Raw genomic sequence first — 12,444 nt, 5'->3', positions numbered from 1 at the left:
CCACTCAGTAGCCGCTCCCGCTAACTTCCGGGAATGATGATGATGGCATGCGCATACACTCTATTGATGGAGAGTTGGGTAACCAAATGGACCCTTCTGGATCTTTGACTCTTGAGAGCGTCCAGTGAAACCAAATGGACCTGTGAGGTCCATTTGGCTAAACATCTATAGGATACTTGGTTTACAAGAATATAATTGAATAATTTAATGCAGAATAATTGTTATTTTGATCAACGTTTGCCTGTTATCTCTCCTAATGGTACCAACATCAACACAGCATGGAATTGTGGACAGAATATTCTTTAGTCTTGGGTCTGAGAGGCTAAATGCCATGGTGGTCCGTGGCTCAAATCATGCTGAATAAGTAATGGACCTCATCCACTGCATTATTAGACCATGGACCCCCATTTGATACAATGTTTTTCCTCATTTTCTTTTTTCCTGCGACACGTTGTGTGAGCTTGTAGATCTGCTAATTTCAGATTCAGAACGCAACATCCGAGCACAACCAACCAGGGATCTACTCCTTTCCGAACATATAAAAGTAAAACAAAAGAAAAATAATTATACTTGCAGCCAGTGAGGCTTGTTTTTTTGTTGTTGTTGTTGTTTTTGTTTTGGGAATATTATTTTATTTGTTCTATATTGCACTTATTATTCTTTGACTTTTGTCTAATTTTATCATGTTCGGAATAAAGTTTTTAATTCATTCATTAATTCATTCATTCATTCATTCATTTCATTTCATTCATTCATTCAGTGTTCGTCAGCGACAAAAAGGTGGTCGGGACAAACACTTTTCGTCATAGTCTTAGTCGACAAAGTGAACAGCGGAGAGGATGAACTTTTACAGATCTCTACAAAGACCATACCTTCGTGACAGATCACATCTCCCACTGCACATTGATACACATCCAATGTATTAAAAATAACCACGCCAGATGTACGCAAGATGCTCGGGCGAGCTACACAGCTGTGATTAATTCAGTCAGATTAATTTGTGGGAAGGGGGGGCTAATATGAAGACCACATCTTCATATTACGTTGTGTTAAGCACGCAACTTAACCCATGCTGTACGGGAACCTCTTTTGGTGTTTTAAGCATTATGTTATACTTTAGCTTTTGAAAAATAGCAGATCTACAAGCGACCGAGTGCCGCGCTACGAGCTTGTAGATCTGCTATTTCGTGAAAATGTGGCACAAATCTTTGAATATATATCAGAGCGAACGTTTTTAACTCAAATCTTTGCTTCTGGGAGGTCCCTGGAACAACGTATTTTCAGACGGGGTTCGGCGGCCAAATACATATATATACAGGGGTCCTTGACATGAAAATGGTTGAGCCCCACTGACACAGAAACATAAGGCTTTTCTGAAAACTCAGGATTTAGACATTTTGTAGAATCGTCCTCGGGTCTAAATGCGTTAACACCAACACTGTATTGGATTGTAAACAGCGGTTCCCAAACGTTGCCATGTTCTGTGCCATGATGGAGGGACAGTGGTGGGTATAGAACAAAGTATCCACGGTTGTTACTGAGAATCGATGTCAATACTTTATCAATACTGCAATGTAGAAATACCCTGTTATTGTATTTATTGTAGTATTGTAATCTGCTATTTCCAATGGTATGTGAGGAATGTTCACAGAAACACTGTACCTTTAAGTCACGTGACAAGGTTTTTCACAGCTGTTATCTGTTTAGATTATTACATGCATTGTGATTGATTGTTTAGACTTTCTCAAATGTATTTAGTGACAATGTCAGCCCATTCTTTTTTTTTCTTTTTCTTTTTTGTCTTATTATTCATGTCTGTCTGTATTGCATTACTGCTTTTCTTTTTTCTTTCTCCATTGCTCTGTAAAGCACTTTGAGCTGCATTTCATGTCATGAAAGGTGCTATACAAATACAGTTTTATTATTATTATTATTATTATTATTCTGAATTACGTTGCTTCTTAAATAAATGCTGTTGACCCCGCGACCTGACTACGGATAAGTGGTTGAAGATGGATGGATGGAGTTTTCAAATAATTGTAGTGGAGTAAAGTACTGAAATTGTACTCAAGCTTTTACTTAAGTACAGTACTTACTGTAAGTAGAGAAACGGTTGGATGGAACTTACACCCACCTTCTAATGAGAGCGCAACATCTGTCTTGGAAGAGCCACCCATCGACTTCTCTAATATACGGCAACCTTCCCCGTGTTTCTTCACTAGTCCGATCCAGAAGAACACAGTTTGCCGGCCACTGCTATGCAGATCTGACAATGAGGTTATCTTCCCTTCTTCTCTGGAGTCCTTCCTCAAAGCAGACCAGAGGAAGACAACTGTTGTTCCCTGATGTCATCGCTAGGGCCACATGCATCAGTAAGGAGGAACTGGGGATGACAATGAAGGACCGGAAAGTCTGGCGTGGCATTGTGCAATCCATGATCTCGTCCGCGGTCGAAAAAGGACGATGAAGTAAAAGTAGTTTTATACACCCGGGTGATGGAACCGCTGGAGTTTGATGAATGAAATTAAACTAACTAACTAATTAACTAAGTTTGTAATGTCGACCGCCACGCATAATTAATGTCCCACTGCTAATTACATCATCACGAGTTCAACACACACACGCGCGCACGCACGCAAAGAACACACACATCCGTTCCTGCCCAGAGTTCCTAAAATAAAAACAGGAGGAGAATCGAAATCTAATCGCGGGGCCAAATCACCTGGAAATAAAGAGATCTTATCGCCCGAACCGACGGCCCGTCGAGCAATCAACGGGCCGTGGCTTCCGTCGGGATTGCAGAGCGTTTGATGATGTTCTGCCAGAGTGGCAGAACACAGATAAACCACAGACGTTCTCCTGACACGTTATTCGTCAGCGTCCCTGCAGCATCGGCATATTTACTCCACGCACGCACGCACGCACGCTCGCACGGCGGAGCTAATTATTATTGTGGCTTATAGCGAGGAGCCGAGGAGAGAGGGTCACTGGCTGGCTGGCTGGCTGGCTGGATGCGTCTCTCCTGTGATGATAATGACCATTGTGATGCCAGGAATGACTGGCAGGGAACAAAGTGCTGACCTGATTTTAACCTTGGCTCTGTGTATGAAGATGCCTCTAGTAGGCCTATACGATGCATTGCAATGGTGCTGATTTTTACTATAGATTTTCTCCACACCATCCTGCTTGCTTTCTCTCTCTAGGTCGTCCTCAGACCAGCCCTCCATCGTCGCTTCCAGTCATCCTGGTTCTCCATACATCCGGATAGCACTTATCCTACCCCCTTAGATAGCACTTTTTAGACTTGGATAGCATTTGAAACAGACTTATAGCATGTCATGTAGACAGCACAATAATTGCATTGTATGTATAGTCATAGCACATCATAGTACATATGTATAGCATAGTATAGTATATATGTATAGTTAATATGTATAGTGTCATTATATAGATATGTTCTAGTTACGTTCTTAGCTTACGCATGTTTCTTGATAAATGCATTTTATATATGTGATGTATTCCCATACTTTTGTTCTTGCCTAATGTAAATCGCTCTGGATTAAGAGCGTCTGCTAAATGCCTAAATTGTAAATTGTAATTGTAAATTGCCAGCTCGTTGGTGCTTTGCGCTCCTGCATCGTTCTTGAGTACATCCACGTACAGTATGTTAATGTGGGACGTCCTCGTGCACCGGTGCCCGTGCGTGTTGGTTCCCACAGCACCAGTTTGCAGACTGGCAGCTCGTGGTGTTTTTGGCAGTGTCCTCAATGTGTGAGTTAACACAGTTAACGGGCAATTATGGGCACTAGATTTGCCCGTAAACCTCAAGTTTAGCAGGCATATACAGTAATATACGGTAATATACAGGTGTGATGGTACAATTCGGGAGTTTATTTGTTGTTTGTTTGTTGGAAAGTTTAACGGGAGTTTCCTGTAAAATACACATCCGTATTCCATGCTTTTTGCGCAGTGTCCTGCTAGTCTCATTCTCCTCTTGGTGTCTTTGGTAGTGTCCTGCTAGTCTCATTCTCCTCTTGGTGTCTTTGCGCAGTGTCCTGCTAATAGTCTCATTCTCCTCTTGGTGTCTTTGGCAGTGTCCTGCTATAGTCTCATTCTCCTCTTGGTGTCTTTGGCAGTGTCCTGCTAATAGTCTCATTCTCCTCTTGGTGTCTTTGGCAGTGTCCTGCTATAGTCTCATTCTCCTCTTGGTGTCTTTGGCAGTGTCCTGCTATAGTCTCATTCTCCTCTTGGTGTCTTTGCGCAGTGTCCTGCTAAAGTCTCATTCTCCTCTTGGTGTCTTTGGTAGTGTCCTGCTAAAGTCTCATTCTCCTCTTGGTGTCTTTGCGCAGTGTCCTGCTAAAGTCTCATTCTCCTCTTGGTGTCTTTGGTAGTGTCCTGCTAGTCTCATTCTCCTCTTGGTGTCTTTGCGCAGTGTCCTGCTAAAGTCTCATTCTCCTCTTGGTGTCTTTGGCAGTGTCCTGCTAAAGTCTCATTCTCCTCTTGGTGTCTTTGCGCAGTGTCCTGCTAAAGTCTCATTCTCCTCTTGGTGTCTTTGGTAGTGTCCTGCTAGTCTCATTCTCCTCTTGGTGTCTTTGCGCAGTGTCCTGCTATAGTCTCATTCTCCTCTTGGTGTCTTTGCGCAGTGTCCTGCTATAGTCTCATTCTCCTCTTGGTGTCTTTGTGCAGTGTCCTGCTAGTCTCATTCTCCTCTTGGTGTCTTTACGCAGTATCCTGCTAATAGTCTCATTCTCCTCTTGGTGTCTTTGGCAGTGTCCTGCTATAGTCTCATTCTCCTCTTGGTGTCTTTGGCAGTGTCCTGCTAATAGTCTCATTCTCCTCTTGGTGTCTTTGGCAGTGTCCTGCTATAGTCTCATTCTCCTCTTGGTGTCTTTGGCAGTGTCCTGCTATAGTCTCATTCTCCTCTTGGTGTCTTTGGCAGTGTCCTGCTATAGTCTCATTCTCCTCTTGGTGTCTTTGGCAGTGTCCTGCTATAGTCTCATTCTCCTCTTGGTGTCTTTGCGCAGTGTCCTGCTATAGTCTCATTCTCCTGGCTGCTATTTGTCTGGCTCACCCTTGGTATTCCCTCATACAGAGTCTTGTTAGTAACATGTACAATCTCGCTGATGTTAAAGTACTGCACGCAGCAATTCCGGCGTAGCATTCCTCATTCAAACCAATTCAGAAGATGTTAAAAATTAAAAAGGGTGTCCCTTTCATTCTAACTGTATATAGATGTCGTGTACTGATCCGTAGATGAGGAATAAGTAGCCTATACTACAGACGAAAAACCGGTTTAAGTCCAAATGTTATTCTGACCCCTCCACGAAAAGGCCTCGTTGTCCTGACCGCTTATCCATCATTTATACATTATGGATAATTAGTGTGGACTTAAACTGTTTTTTGTCTGTAGTACTAAGCCAGATTTGACTGAGCTATAGCCTGTCATCCTCCAGCATTTCACCAGAGGAGAAAAACGTTTTTTTTTGTGTTTGTTTTTTTATCCAAAATGAGTTAAAAGCACAGGCAGACTCATGACATACTAGAGCATGTCTGAAATAAATGTCAGAGCTGAAATCGACATGTAAATATGAAATAAATGCTTAATGTAGCTAGGTGTGATGTTATAGAGTCCACAGAAGTGAACCTTTCAAGCTCATGTTTTCTCAACTCGCTTGTTTCTCTGCAAGACATTACTCTATAAGCCATATTATCTCCAAAACTGTCAACTTGAAGCTATATGATTCCCTGCTTTCATATGATTTGAAAAAAAAGAAGAAAAAAAAGAACAATAATCCAATGACTGCCTCCCATTCTGACACTCCAGTCTCCAGACACTACGCTCAAATTCATTAGTTTTAATGTTTTTTATTCTTTAGATTTATTCTTCAGCTTTTTATGCTCTCTATTGATTGTTTATTCGTATAATGAATAGTGTAATTTTGAGTATCCATGACCAAAAAAATCACACCTGTGTGAAGTGAGTGGTGCAACTTCGTGTGGGAGTCCCCGGGGTCTCCGGAAGTTCCAGACCTACAGGACCACGGCCAGGGTGCCGGCCTGGTTCCGGCAAGCCGCCCCACGTCCGAAACGGTATAGAGAAATGAGAGAGTTACCATGTGGGGGTCTCCGGGGGTCCTGGGGAGTCCTCAGGGGGGTTCCCGGAACATCCAGACCACCAGTAACGCGCCCAGGGGGCCGGGCCGAATCCGGCGAGCAGCCCCACGTCCGAAACGGTTGAGTTACCGTGTTGGGATCCCTCTACTGTACCCTCTACTGTACTGTACTGTCACTGTACTGTACTGTACTGGCACCCGAAGTCATCATATATACAGTTAATATGTGCGTGTGTGTTTGTTGTGTGTGTTAGGTTGCGCACAGGTGGTGAAAAACAGGCATGCTGTTTTCGTGCTCATATATACCCACCCAGCCACCCAGCCAGCCACCCAGCCAGCCACCCACACACAAACACACACAGCTCCGTAAGGGAGTGGTTGCACCACTCAAAAAACAAAAAAAACAAATACAAAAGAAGAATAAAAAATACAGAACCTTATAGACCCTACATTATTATAATTGGTCGCGCCGCGGCACATCGTGAGCTCATGAATCGTCTGTTGTCGGTCGAGCGAGACCAGCACATACAACCAAGTAGTACGGTACTGTACAGGTGGGGCTTGATTACCCCCATTAGCATGTTGTTTGGGCTCTCCGCCCCTTAGACAAGGCACAGGTCAAGCTCGCAGCGCTAATGAATGCACACGTGGGCTAACCTCAATAATGTCTCCATGTTGATTAATTCGCAAGGCAGGTCAACGTTAATGACTCCGTGTTAATGATCTGGGGGGCGCGCATGGCCGTCGGCAGCGTAGGTGTGCTTTTAACCCATTTTGACCGAGACAAATGTCTTCTAAATCATGACAGTTTTCTGAAAAACCCTATGTTTCTATGTCAATGGTTCTCAAACTATTTCATGTCAAGGACCCCCAAAAATATATGTAATTGGCCGCCGACCCTCATCTGAAAATATGTTGTTCCAGGGACCCCCCCCCCCCCCCCCCCCCCCCAGAAGCAAACGTTTGAGTTGAAAATGTTCGCTCTGAAAGAATATATATTCCAAATTTGCGCCACATCTTCACGATTAAAAAAAAGAATAGCAGACCTACAAGCTAGTAGCGACGAGCTTGTAGATCTGCTATTTCTCAATAGCTAAAGTATAACATAATGCTTAAAAAAGGGGTTCCCGCCCAGAATGGGTTAACTGTATCCACCGTGTAAATCCCTAGCATGTTTACGTTCCTAATTTAATATCTTATAGCACCAATCCCCCCCCCCCCACACACACCCCCCGCTGCACAAACAGCCCTTTAGCCTTGTTGGTTGTGCGTGTATATGCAAAGTGAGGCTGGGAGGGAGGTGCGTGACATAAGGTTAATTATGTTTACTCCGTCGTCATCATCGTTGTTTTTTCATACACGCCGTCGGATCCTCAGGGCCACGTTTGCGTTGGTATATACAGATCAAAGGCAATGGTGCAAATCCCCCCCCCCCACGTGCGTGTGTGTGTGTGTGTGTGTGTGTGTGTGTGTGTGTGTGTGTGTGTGTGTGTGTGTGTGTGTGTGTGTGTGTGTGTGTGTGTGTGTGTGTGTGTGTGTACTCCGCTGTGAGTGTATAAGAATGTTGTGCTGACGATTGTCGGGTGCGCGGCGGGCTAATTAGAAACACCAGCGCACGGCAGGCAGGCAGGGCCAAATTAGCCATTGTATGGGGCGGCGGTGCCGGGGCAGTGCATGGCCCCAGTAGGGGCCCTTCAGGGAAACTGGACCCCGCGGTGCTGGGTTAGAGGCCCTGCAGGCAAGGGATCCTGGGACCCTTCATTGTGCTGTTGATTGTTAACCCATTTTGGAATGATGTCGAACATTTTCCTGAAAAACCAATGTTTCTATGTCAGTGGTGCTCAACCTTTTTCATGTCGAGGAGGGGTTCCCGCCCAAAGGGGTTCCCGCCCAAAATGGGTTAAAGATGGAGTGCCACAATTTTTGTATTTTTCAAGTTTTTCATGTGTTTATGAGGTGACAGTACTTCATTAGACACCCTGGAGTAATTTGTATGTGCAATGGTGTATTAACTTTGTATTTAGGGTTTGTTCCTGGAGGCTGAACCCTTGACAGTCAAACGGGCCAATGAAATAAACAGTAATATAGTGACATCACACTAGCCTCACATCACACACACATCACTCAGCCCTAACCCCTCCCCCTTTATCATACAACTACAGCTGTGGGTGCAGCTTCAGTTCAGGTGGATCACCACACATCACCACCCACCAGGCAAACCAGGCATACTTAATGAACTGGGGGGCGTGTCCACATAAAAGCATGATTTTATGTATTTTTTCAAATACTGTACACAATTTTGGAAAAAGTTCTTCCTCCTTATATTATAATAATACGTGATGATCATGTTTTAGGGTTGAAAAAAATCATGGCACTCACACCCGTCTAAAGTGAGGGGCGCTCTTATCGTACATCATCATGACCATATAGGGACAGGGCTCGACGCTTAGCATTTTTCCAAGTAGCACGTGTGCGACTAAGTTGAAAAATCTAGTAGCACACAAATTATTTTAGGAGCACGATGAAAAGTTATCAAATAATGTGTTTTTGAGGGGCGCTAGCCCCTCCTATATACAGCTGTAGTCCCCACACGTCTCAATATCTTGACAATGAAAGGAGAAATTAGGTCAAAATTCCGCTAAATATGACGTAAATTAAACATCAAAACATTAAACGCCATTGACATTGAAAGGACAATGTATGTCATATGTAAACGAGCAAATCAGCTAACCAATCACAGGCAACAGGCATTCTGATTGGCCAATATGAGATGATTCATGATGATGTATGATGATAAGAGCGCCCCTCACTTCACACAGGTGTGATTTTTCTTTAATACAGTGATTTGAGGTAGGGGGCGGGCAATATGAAAAATCTTTCAGAAATGATCACAATATTGATATTCATCTGGATTTGTTTGTTTTTATATAATCTATATAATCAATTTGTTTTTATGCTGATAGTCTATTAGTTTTTTATGCAAATAGATAGAGGGATAGATGGATAGATAATCAATTAATTTTATGTTGCTCATGTATGGATGGATGGACAGACAGACTTTCTATCCGGTTTTATCCTGCTGTTCTATCGTGTGAGATTCGGTGCAGGGCGCAGGCTACTCGATGGTACTATTAGTATTGTAACATTCTCCTTGGCTTTGACTGCTTCAGTTCAGACCATCGTACATATACACCTCGGCGTGGTGGAAGGAGGTAGTGGGGGGATCTTTGCCTTTTTTCCGTCGCTCGTTATGCAGGCTACTGACTAATATGTACCCAGCCAAGTCGGTCATTCGTATTATCATTTGCGCTGCGCACACGATTTTGTAAGCGAGGTGCTGAGCGATGGTTGTTTTGGTAGAATCCGTGCACACGTGCACTCTTTGCGTGCACGGCCGCACGCTGTTTCACCCACGTTTGGTTAAAAGTTATAGAGTGATGTTTGAACATTAAACTTTCCAAATAACTTTAGTATTCAACGTGTCGGGGTCCTAGCAACTCCTTCTGTGCTATCATGCTATCCTGCTGCGTTCGCTCCGCTGCTGACAGGGAAGAGAAGTACTGAGCAGCAACAGCGGTGGGAGCAAAAGGGACAGATCTTCAAATGAACGCCGCATTGAGTCTCGACACGTTGTTATCTTGTAGATCTGCTCTTTTTGGCGAACGACACCGCCGTACTAATATAAATATAAATGTAGGTATAGAACCGCGACTATAGACTGTGCACTTGCTGTAGAGCCTTGTCTTTATCACGATTGAACGGTCAAATTCTGTAGTCGCACGGGTGCTACAAAGTGAATTTGACAACTCGCACGGTGATATTTTAACTCGCAAATGCGAGTACCTAGTCGCACTGTCGAGCCCTAAGGGACGTCCTGATCGGTTCGGGTGATTAGAAAATCGGGATCGGGAGAAATTAATCGGAGATTTTCGTTTTTTATTTCAATAAAATAGTGTGTCTAAATAGGCTTGTGTCTAATGTACTGTAAATCTCAAAGAAAGATGTATAAACAATTTAATATTTGTGTATAGGACGGAAATAGCCGATGTGCTCGTCTGAATTCTCCATTCATTGTCAATGGCATTCAATGTTTGTGTTACAAACAAAAAGCTACACTGTAGCTGAATATAGAAGGGGCTTATAGCGCCCCTCAAAAAAAGGAAATAATGGGGTCCTGAAAAACCTTTTGTGGCGTCCGTCCCTGGTGCAAAGCTTGAGGGCGGCAATTGGAACTGGGCCTAATTAACTGTCCCAGAAGCAGAGACAGTACCGGGTTCAGTTATACATATGTAAATATTAAATAATATGCTAATTCATTTATAGGCTTATATCTTGGATAGGGTTAATCTCATTATGATCAAATAGTAGTGGGCTATTATTTCAAAACGACAATAATTATGTTAAAAAGGTGTATTTCTCAAGATAAAAATAAAATGCACCGTTTGGAAAGGAGTCATGTGATCAGAGGGAGCTCGTCACCTGTCAGGAAAAGTCAGATGAGAGAAGGAAAAAAAAGATCACATAGTGATATTTTGTCAGGTGAAATAAGTGCTGGTTTCTTTATTTAGTAACGTAACGCTCCTCTCAACCGGCAGGTAGCCAGACAACTATTCCACAATCTCCGAATGCTATATAGAGTCTGGAACTACACCTCCTGAAATCCGAGTAAGGAAGCTGCCATTTCCGTTCAAAATATATTAAAAAAATATCTTTGCATTTTATTTTTTGATTTCCTTTTCTGCTAAGCAACAAGCTATATATATGCTTAGATTATTTCTATTTATATTAGGATAAATGTGCGCGACTGTAAAGACGAAACGGAAGTGGGGAGGAGGCTCCACTTCTGCTTTATATTTTACTCAAGGCAGCTCTTCCGTTGCTCCAGACTGTATGATGAAAGCATTTGGAAATTGCGAGAGGCAACAGTCTGGTAACGCGAGACTAACCGGCCGTCTCAATCATAACATTATGTTACATAAACATTGGGTGTCTGTAAAGATTTCTGTTACCTGCTACCTGTTACCTGCTACCTGTTTCCTGGTCATGTGACCTGAGTATCCAATACTATGACAGCAGCGTGTGTGGCAGCCAATCAGGACGAGGTGCTCAGTATGACTCGTGTACGACTAGGTCTTCTAATCTACATTTCATGAGCATTCACTATAGTCAGGTTTTACCTGACACAAAAAATAAAAAAGGTTGCTGGAGAGAGAAGGGACTTTATATGGGAACTGATATCTTGCTGATATTTGCACCACTCTCGTTGAAAACAATGCATTTTTAAATTAAAACTCCAGCTTGTCACTCTCCAGTCTCCAGGCTGCATGAACAGCGCTCGAGCACTGTTTAAATTCTGACCCCTCAATGGCACAACTCCCCTAGACTACACCACAAAGGATAGAGACTTAACCCGGAGAGATAGCCCCGCCCCCCTGCTATTCATTTCAGTGGAAGCAGCTCAGTGGCGTTTTGAAGCACCCGGAAGAACGCTCTACTACGGCATTTTTTCGATTTGGACACCAACATTTGCTGTCCAAAATGCGGAAGTGCAAACGAGCGCTCAATGTTAAAGCCCAGCTGCACGGGGTTTCCTCATAGAGTAATACAAGGATAGAGACCGAACCGGAGCGATAGCCCCGCACCCCTGCTATTAATTTCGATGGAAGTTGCTCAGTGGCGTTTTGAAGCACCCGGAAGACTGCCGGAAGTAGGAGCCAGGACGGTTGACGCCCATTTCACTAATTCCCTCCCTGCACAGAGATTAATTAATTTCAAGTAACCAAACGTTTTTTGTGAACAAGATACACTTGTATTACCCGCAGTGTTTTTAAATTTTGGTGAAACGAGTTGGACGCAATCGGCAAGTAAAGTGATCTCGCGCTCACTTCCGCACAGCGCTTTTGGCAGGACGAAAGCTGCATAGGGGCAGGGCGAAAGGCACCCTCACATAAATCGTCCTAAATAAAGCTATTAAGTCATGTTTCTGGCATCTAACGCTCATTTATGCTTCAATACAGCCTACAACAAAATTAAAAGTGCCTATAGCCTACATAGGCATGGTGGGGGTCCGTCAGGGCCGGTCCTGAGCAATCTGGCGCCCCAGGCAGGATTTTTCGCGGCGCCCCCCAGCCCCCCCCCCCCCCCCCCCAAAATAAAAAAAGTTTTTTTTTTTTTTTTTCTCTGTCCCAAAAAGAAGCCGCCGCTTCGTCGGCCTGTAGGAAGAACCGGGCCTGGGGTCCGTAGACTAAACGGGGATCCGTAGACTAATGCATGTCAAACTGGGGGTCCTTGAAATGAAACGGGTTGAGAATCACTGCTATAGAGCTGTAAA

The sequence above is a fragment of the Electrona antarctica genome, assembly GCF_951216825.1.
Source record: "Electrona antarctica genome assembly, chromosome: 8".
NCBI classification, from domain to species: domain Eukaryota; kingdom Metazoa; phylum Chordata; class Actinopteri; order Myctophiformes; family Myctophidae; genus Electrona; species Electrona antarctica.
Note: the sequence above shows the minus strand (reverse complement) of the source record.